The following is a 9,418-nucleotide window of genomic DNA, read 5'->3' as shown; positions in this document are numbered from 1 at the left end:
TTTTTTTTTTTTTTGAGACAGAGTCTCACTCTGTCACCCAGGCTGGAGTGCAGTGGCGTGACCTCGGCTCACTGCAAGCTCCGCCTCCTGGGATCATGCCATTCTCCTGCCTCAGCCTCCAGAGTAGCTGGGATTACAGGCGCCCGCCACCACACCCGGCTAGTTTCTTTTTGTGTTTTTAGTAGAGACAGGGTTTCACCATGTTAGCCAGGATGGTCTCGATCTCCTGACCTCATGATCCACCCGCCTCAGCCTCCCAAAGTGCTGGGCTTATACACGTGAGCCGCCGTGCTCGGCCTAAAAATGTTTTAAAAATAAAAAGTCAGCCAGTGTCCGGACGCAGTGGCTCATGCCTATGATCCCAACAATTTGGGAGGCCGAGGCAGGTAGATCACTTGAGCTCAGGAGTTAGAGACCAGCCTGGGTAACATGGTGAGACCCCATCTCTATAAAAATACAAAAAATTAGTCAGGCATGGTGGTGCATGCCTGTAGTCCCAGCTACTCAGGAGGCTGAGGTGGGAGGATTACTTGAGCCCGGGAGGCAGAAGTTGCAGGGAGCCACGATCGCACCACTGCATTCCACAGCCTGGGTGACAGAGTGAGACCTCATCTCAAAAAAAAGAAGAAATTAATGTCGGCCAAGCACTGTGGCTCATACCTGTAATCCCAACACTTTGGGAGGCCAAGGCAAGAGGATCACTTTAAGCTAGGAGTTCGAGACCAGCCTGGGCAACATAGTGAGCCCCCATCTCTACAAAAAAAAGTATAAAAATTAGCCGGGCATGGTGGCGTACACCTGTAGTCTTAGCTACATGGGAGGCTGAGGCAGGAGGATTGCTTGAGCCCAGAAATTTGAAGCTGCAGTGAACTATGATCATGCCATTGCACTCCAGCCTGGATAACAGAAGGAGACCCTGTGTCTAATAATGACAGTAATAATAATAATTTAAAGGTCAAACATAAACGTTACTATTTTAGGGCCAGGAGCAGTGGCTCACACCTATAATCTCAGCACTTTGGGAGGACAAAGTAGGGGGATTGCTTGAGCCCATGAGTTTGAGAGCAACTTAGGCAACACAGTGAGACCCTGTCTCTCAAAAAAAAAAAAAAAAAAAATTACAATTTTAGGCCGGGCACAGTGGCTCATGCCTGTAATCCCAGCACTTTGGGAGGGCGAGGCAGGCAAATCACTTGAGATCAGGAGTTCGAGACCAGCCTGGCCAACACAACAAAACCCCATCTCTACTAAAAACACAAAAATTAGCCAGGCGTGGTAGCACGTGCCTGTAATCCCAGCTACTCAGGAGGCTGAGACACGAGAATCGCTTGAACCCGGTAGGGCAGAGGTTGCAATGAGCCAAGATCAGACCACTCCACTCCGGACTTGGTGACAGAGAGAAACTCCATCTCAAAACAAACAAACAAACAAAAATGTACCATTTTAATCATGTAAAGTATACAATTCAGTGTCATTAGTACATTCACAGTGATATGCAACCTTCACTATTATTCAGTACCAGAACTTTTTCATCATCCCCAAAAAGAAAATCCACGCGCTTTAGCAGTGACTCCCCATTCTCCTGTCCCCTCTCCCCAGCCTCCAGAAATCACTAGGCTGCTTCTTGTCTCTATGGATTTGCCTTTTCAGGATATTTACTATAAATAGAATCATACAATATGTAGCCTTTGGGGTCTGACTTCTTTCACTTAGCATAACATTGTTTCAAGGTTCATGCATGTTGTAGCATGTGTCAGTACTTCAGTACTCCATTTTATTTTTTTATTTTTTTATTTTTTTGAGATGGAGTCTCGCTCTGTTGCCCAGGCTGGAGTGCAGTGGTGCGATCTCGGCTCACTGCAAGCTCCGCCTCCTAGGTTCACGCCATTCTCCTGCCTCAGCCTCCAGAGTAGCTGGGACTACAGGCTTCTGCCACAACGCCCGGCTAAATTTTTTCTGTATTTTTAGTAGAGATGGGTTTCACGTGTTAGCCAGGATGGTCTCGATCTCCTGAAGTCGTGATCCACCCGCCTCGGCCTCCCAAAGTGCAGGATTACAGGTGTGAGCCACCGTGCCCGGCCGCTCCTTTCCTTTTAATGGCTGAATCATATTCCACTGTATGGAGAGACCACATTTTGCTTACCCGTTTGCGTTTGTCCATGGATGGATATTTGGGTGGTTTCCACCTTTTGGCTATTGTGAATAATGCTGCAATGAACCTGTGTCTACAAATTTCAGAGTGTTTAGTCTTCTCACAGGGCCACAGAATAAATAGTGCTTAACAAAAAATAACTTAGGCCAGGTATGGTGGCTCACGCCTGTAATCCCAGCACTTTGGGAGGCAGAGGCGGGTGAATCACCTGAGGTCGGGAGTTTAAGACCAGCCTGACCAATATGATAAAACCACGTCTGTACTAAAAATAGAAAAAAAAAAGTTAGCTGGGTGTGGTGGCATGCACCTGTAATCCCAGCTACTCGGGAGGCTGAGACAGGAGACTTGCTTGAACCTGAGAGGCAGAGGGCGCAGTGAGTCAAGAGCATGCCATTGGACTTCAGCCTGGGCAACAAAAGCGAAACTCCATCTCAAAAAAAAAAAAAAACTTTTGACCCTGGGCATGGTAGCCCACACCTTTAATCCCAGCACTTTGTGAGGCTCAGGCAGATGAATCACTTGAGGCCAGGAGTTCAAGGCCAACATGGTGAAACCCCATCTTTTTTTTTTTGAGACAGAGTCTCGCTCTGTCACCCAGGCTGGGGTGCAGTGGCATGATCTTGGCTCACTGCAAGCTCCGCCTCCTGGATTCAGGCCATTCTCCTGCCTCAGCCTCCTGAGTAGCTGGGTCTACAGGCGCCCGCCCCCACGCCCGGCTAATTTTTTGTATTTTTAGTAGAGACGGAGTTTCACCATGTTAGCCAGGATGGTCTCGATCTCCTGACCTCATGATGCGCCCGTCTCGGCCTCCTAAAGTGCTGGGATTACAGGCGTGAGCCACCGCGCCTGGCCTAAACCCCATCTTTACAAAATATACAAAAAACATACAAATAAAAAAAGCTGGGCATGGTGGTGAGCATCTGTAGTCCCAGCTGCTCAGGAGGCTGAGGTGAGAGGATCACTTGAGCCCCATAGGTGGAGGTTGCAGTGAGCTGAGATCGTGCCGCTGCACTCCAGCCTGGGCGACAGAGCAAGACCCTGTCTCTAAAATAAAAATAAAAATAAAGATAACATTTGAGCGGCTGAATTTCAGCAAGCTTGGGCACCTCTGGGTGCCCCTCAGACCACCCTGCTTCTGGCGTGACCATCAGTACATGGTTTTGGATTGTTTTGAGGGGTTTTTTTTGTTTGTTTTTTGAGGTGGTAGTCTCACTCTCGCCCAGCCTGCAGCGTAGTGGTACAATCACAGTTCACCGCAGCCTCCATCTCCGAGGCTCAAGTGATCCTCCTACCTCAGTCTCCCAAGTAGCTGGGACTACAGCCACATGCCACTATGCCCGGCTAATTTTCTTGATTTTTAGTAGAGAGGGGGTCTCACTATGTTACCCAGGCTGGTCTCAAACTCCTGAGCTCAAGGGACCCTCCTGCCTTGTCCTCCCAAAGTCCTGGCTTTACTGGCGTGAGCCACCACTCCTGGCCTTCAACACGTATTTGTTAAATGGAAGGACATTACAGGCTGCCACCTAGTTGTTTTTTATTTGCTTACCTCTGTCTTAGGCTCTTTTTTGTTGTTGGTGGTTTTTTGTTTTGTTTTGTTTTTGAGATGCAGTCTCACTCTGTCACCCAGGCTGGAGTATGCAGCAGCCCGATCTTGGCTCACTGCAACCTCTGCCTCCTGGGTTCAAGCGATTCTCCTGTCTCACCCTCTCAAGTAGCTGGGATTACAGGCGTGTGCCACCATGCCCAGCAATTTTTTGTATTTTTAGTAGAGACGAGTTTTCGCCATGTTGGCCAGGCTGGTCTCGAACTCCTGACCTCAGGTGATCCACCCACCTCGGCCTCCCAAAGTGCTGGGATTACAGGCATGAGACACCATGCCTGGCCTCCTCTTTGTTAAAGACTCCCCACCACTTTGATCCTCTTTCTTGCTTTTCTTCCCCATAGACTCCAGCACCTGTATGTCCCTGTTAATTATTTCCTTGATCTGTCATAAAACATCCCTTTTTGTCTTTATTTTTTATTTATTTATTTTACAAATGCAGTCTTGCTATGTTTCCCAGGCTGGATTTGAACTCCTGGGCTCAAGCGATCCTCCTGCCTCGACCTCCCTAGAAGCTAGGACTACAGGCAGGTGCTACTGTGCCCGGTTTAAAACATCCATTCTTGGCCGGGCGCGGTGGCTCAAGCCTGTAATCCCAGCACTTTGGGAGGCCGAGACGGGCGGATCACAAGGTCAGGAGATCGAGACCATCCTGGCTAACACAGTGAAACCCCGTCTCTACTAAAATACAAAACTAGCCGGGCGAGGTGGCGGGCTCCTGTAGTCCCAGCTACTCGGGAGGCTGAGGCAGGAGAATGGCGTAAACCCGGGAGGCGGAGCTTGCAGTGAGCTGAGATCCGGCCACTGCACTCCAGTCCGGGCGACAGAGCGAGACTTCGCCTCAAAAAAAAAAAAAACAAAAACAAAACAAAACAAAACAAAAAACATCCATTCTTTATTGTGCATGAGTGTTTTCAAAAATGCCTAATGAAAAACCAGTATTTTTTTGCTCTGGTTGCCATAACAAAGCACCACATGCTAGATGGCTTAATTGACAGAGATGTGTCGCCTCACAACTCTGGAGGCTGGAAGTCCAAGATCAAGGTGTTGGCAGGGTCAGTTCCTTCTGAAGGTTGTGAGTGAAGGCTGCGTTCCAGGCCTCTCTCCTTGGCTTGCGGATGGTCATTTTCACATAGCCTGTACACATATCTGTGCTCATATTTCCACCCCTGTTTGCTATTTATTTATTTATTTTGAGATGGAGTTTCGGTCTGTCCCCCAGGCTGGAGTGCAGTGGCGAAATCTCAGCTCACTGCAAGCTCTGCCTCCAGGGTTCAAGCGATTCTCCTGCCTCAGCCTCCTGAGTAGTTGGGACTACAGGTGCATGCCACCACTCCTGGCTAATTTTTTTTTTTTTTTTTTTTTTTTGTATTTTTAGTAGAGATGGGGTTTCACTGTTTTAGCCAGGGTGGTCTTGATCTCTTGACCTCATGTGAATCGCCTGCCTCGCCCTCCCAAAGTGCTGGGATTACAGGCGTGAGCCACCACGTCCAGTCCATATTTCACCCTTTTATAAGGATACCAGTCATGCTGAATTAGAGGCCCACCCTGGTTCATAGGATCCCATATTTTAACTAATCTACATCTGCAATGGCCCTATTTCCAAATAAGGTCACCTTCTGAGTTATTCAGGGTTAGGGTTTTAACATATAAATTTGGGTGGGTAGAAGTGGGGGACACAATTTCCCACAATGATAAAATGCAGTAAGATTTGGAGGAGACAGTTTCACACAGTACTGGAAGGAATACGAATTGATACAGCCCTTAGAAGGGTTTATCCATCAGAGTGCAGGCAGGAAACAGAAGCTACAAACAAGAAAATGAATACAGAGAATTGGTTCCACAAGTAATGAAAGATCTAAGAACCCAAACGGGACAGAGATTAGCAATAAAGCTGGGTGCAGTCACTCACACCTATCACCCCAGCACTTTGGGAGGTCAAGGAGGAAGGATTGCTTGAGCCCAGGAGTTCAAGACCAGCCTGGGCAACATAGCAAGACCTCGTCTCTACAAAAAAAATTAAAATTTGCTGGGTGTGGGCTGGGCACGGTGGCTCACACCTGTAATCCCAGCACTTTGGGAGGCTGAGGCAGGCAGATCACATGAGGTCAGGAGTTTGAGACTGGCCTGACCAACATGGCAAAACCCCATCTCTACTAAAAATACAAAAATTAGCCGGGCGTGCTGGCGTATGCCTGTAATCCCAGCTAGTCAGGAGGCTGAGACAGGAGAATTGCTTGAACCCAGGAGGCAAAGGTTGCAGTAAGCTGGAGATCCTGCCACTCTACTCCAGCCTGGGCGACAGAGCAAGACTGTCTAAAAAAAAAAAAAAAAAAGGTTGGGTGTGGTGGCACACACTTGTATTCCCAAATACTTGGGAGACTGAGTGGGGAGAATCTCAGGATCCCAAGAGGTCAAGGCTGCAGGGAGCCACAATTGTGCCACTGCACTCCAGCCTGGGCAACAGAGCAAGACCATGTCTCAGAGAGAGAGAGAGAGAGAGAATATGAATAACAAGATCCTGCCACTCCTAGGTCGAAATGGACAAAGAAAGTGGTGACCAGCTAGAGCCACTGAGAAGGAGTTGGTGGTGTTGCCAAGTAAAATACAGCCACTGCTGGAGGATGTTGCCTAAGGCAGAGAGAAAGGGTAAGAAATTCTGAAGCTTCTCCTTTTCCCTCGCCCTCCAATCTCCCTGCAGGGCCTCCTATTAGTTCAACCCATCAGGGTGACTCAGGAGCCAGGAAAAGAAGCCTGCGACCATCACCACTATCTAATTCCAGAACATTTCCATCACCCTAAAAAGAAACCCCATACCCAGTAGCAGTCACTCCCCATTCTCCCTCCCCTAACTCCTGGCAAGCATGAACCTACTTTCTATCTCTATAGATGTACCTATTCTGGAAATTCCATTCCAACGGATTTATACAATATGTGTTTTTTTGTGTCTGGCTTCTTTTCATTTAGCTTCATGTTTCTGAGGTTCATCCACATCGTAGTGTGGATCAGGACTTTATCCCTTTTTGTGCCTGACTAATATTCCATTGTATGGATAGACCACGTTTCGTGTGTCCATTGCTCAGTTCATGGACACTTGGGCTGTTTCTACCTTTTGGCTATTGTGAATAGTGACGGTATAAACATTCACGTGTTTTTGCATGAACATATGTTTTCAGTTCTTTGGGTTACATACCTAGGAGTGGAATTTCTGGGCTGTATGCTAATTCTACATTTAACTTCTTGAGGAACTGCCAGACTGTTTTCCAAAGTGGCTGCGCCATTTTACATCCACCAGAAATGACTCTACATTTTAATGAGGATCAGAAACCCAGCTTGCTGTTTCACCATGAATCATGTTCAGCAATGTGATGATTTTGAAAGAACTAAATAATTATCAAAGATTTTGAAGTTATTCTGAGTAGTGGATGATTATATTCCTGATTTCATGTATCTCTGAACACTATACACCCCAAGTAGAATTGTACCAACTAGAGACAATTTTTCTCCATTGTTCGTTAGACAAGTTCACCAGCAGCTAAGTGCTGACACGTCATTCCCAGCACCCACCCCAGATGGGAAAGGCAGCAGTGTCACCACACACATGCCATACCTGCTGCTGCTCAGATCTAAAACTTCAGAAAATGACAAACCCTAACCCTGTAATTCTGAGACATGATGTTAGAGGGAATGGATAATTGTTCTGATTCCTCTGGGCAAGGAAAATGTAATGTGTTAACCGGTTCTCCTGTGTGCATGCATTAACACTCTCTTTTGATAATACAAGAAAATCCAGCTGAAAGGGGGAAAAATGTCTCCTATCAAATAAAATGAGGCCTGACTTTGAGAGAGTCACGCAGTCTCAGGACTCAGTACAGAAAGTTCTGGGTAATGAACTGAGCTGCTGGGGAAACTCAATTACTAGCCTGATAAGCATCACTAAGTTTCCAGATCCAAGGTAGCATTTCAGCTTCTCAAGGCTCATGAACTGAATTGACCTCCCTCCCTGGGGAAAGGAATTCTCACTGTTGTCTCTGGACCGCTTATTTCATCCAAAGGAGACTCTGCTGCTGAAGGATCAATGGACAAATTAATTAATTGGGGTTGAGTTTACATTTTTATTGTCAACTCTCATCATTTGCTTGGTTAAACCCACTTCCCATATCTCTTAGTGCTAATCAGAGAAAGATTACAAAATTTTACACTTACCTTTTTCATTTCCTTGGAGCCACCCTGACTTACTCTCAATGTTTAACTGGCAGTTGCCAGCAGAACTGGCTACTTTCAGTAATAGAAGTGGAAACTACATTTGCTTATTGCTTTTGCTTCTTTTCAGGATGTTAATTCCTTGCTTTTTAAAAAATGTATACATTTGGCTGGGTGTGGTGACTCACACCTATAATCCCAGCACTTTGGGATGCCAAGGCAGGTGGATCACTTGAGGCCAGGAGTTTGAAACCAGCCTGGCCAACATGGTGAAGTCCCATCTCTACTAAAATTACAAAAATTAGCTGGGCATGGTGGCACATGCCTGTAATCCCAGCTACTTGGGAGGCTGAGGCAGGAGAATCACTTGAACCAGGAAGGTGGAGGTTGCAGTGAGCCAAGATGGTACCACTGTACTCCAGCCTGGGTGACAGAGTCAGACTCCATTTAAAAAAAAAAAAAAGCATACATTTTAGTGTGAAAGAGTTCCTGAACCTGTAATGTTTGATGAATACATATAATGTATTGTGGCAGTAGGGAACTGATTATTTGGCAATGCAATGCCAACTAACGGCAATGCATCAGTTCTCTGCTGCCGCAATAATGCTGTGTCACAACTACAAAACCTCAGTGATATAACAATAAGCATAACTGTTCACACATCTGTGGTTGCCTGGGGAGCTTTGCTGATTTTGTTGGGGATGCTGGATCACAGGTGAGAGGGCTGGCTGAGTGACTGATCAAGAATGGATGTGACTGGAGTGTTTCTCTCTGTCTCTTCCCCGTCAGGCTACCCCAGAGAATGATCTTGCGGTGAAGGTGGAGGTGCAAGACTGCAAAAGGGGAAACACCTGGGTCTCTTGAGTCCTAAGCTCAGTAGTGACACACAATGCTCGTGCCACATTTTTTTGGCTAAAGCGTAAGTACAGCCCAGATTCAAAGGTTGGGAAATAAACTCTGCCTTTTTAGCCAGAAGAGCTACAGAGTCACATAGCAAAAAATTCTGAACACAGGGAAAGGCGAAGAATACCCCAGAGGACAACCCACTCGAAGCAGTCCGTTCTCATCCCCTTTGCAGTCCATTTTTTTTGGTCTAATTTTTATTTATTTATTTATTTATTTATTTATTTATTTATTTATTTATTTTTATTGAGACGGAATCTCACTCTGTCTGCCAGGCTAGGGTGCAGTGGTGCAATCTCAGCTCACTGCAAACTCTGCCTCCTGGTCTCAAGCCATCCTCCCATCTCAGCCTCCCAAGTAGCTGGTACTGCAGGTGCCTGCCACCATGCCTTGTTCATTTTTTTTTTTGAGACTGAGTCTCGCTCTGTCACCCAGGCTGGAGAAGCTCTGCCTCCCGGATTCACACCATTCTCCTGCTGCAGCCTCCCAAGTAACTGGGACTACAGGCGCCCACCACCACGCCCAGCTAATTTTTTGGTTTTTTTTTTTTTTTTTTTTTT

The 9,418-nt window shown here is 46.6% G+C and overlaps 1 long non-coding RNA gene across 1 annotated transcript in view; it reads left to right on the top strand.

The window, feature by feature from the left end:
• The window catches only part of LOC108529636 (uncharacterized), a 14,312-nt gene extending 5,480 nt beyond the window's left edge, over window positions 1-8,832 (top strand). Inside the window, exons 2-3 of the long non-coding RNA XR_001885602.1 lie at window positions 6,287-6,401; window positions 8,745-8,832. This is a non-coding gene — a long non-coding RNA (uncharacterized LOC108529636). The remainder of the gene's footprint in view (window positions 1-6,286; window positions 6,402-8,744) is intronic.
• Window positions 8,833-9,418: the final 586 nt, after the last annotated feature.

The sequence above is a fragment of the Rhinopithecus bieti genome, unplaced genomic scaffold (assembly GCF_001698545.2).
Source record: "Rhinopithecus bieti isolate Rb0 unplaced genomic scaffold, ASM169854v2 scaffold_6776, whole genome shotgun sequence".
In the NCBI taxonomy this organism is placed as follows: Eukaryota; Metazoa; Chordata; class Mammalia; order Primates; family Cercopithecidae; genus Rhinopithecus; species Rhinopithecus bieti.
The sequence above is the reverse complement of the archived record's forward strand: the minus strand, read 5'-3'. Positions and strand labels throughout refer to the sequence as shown.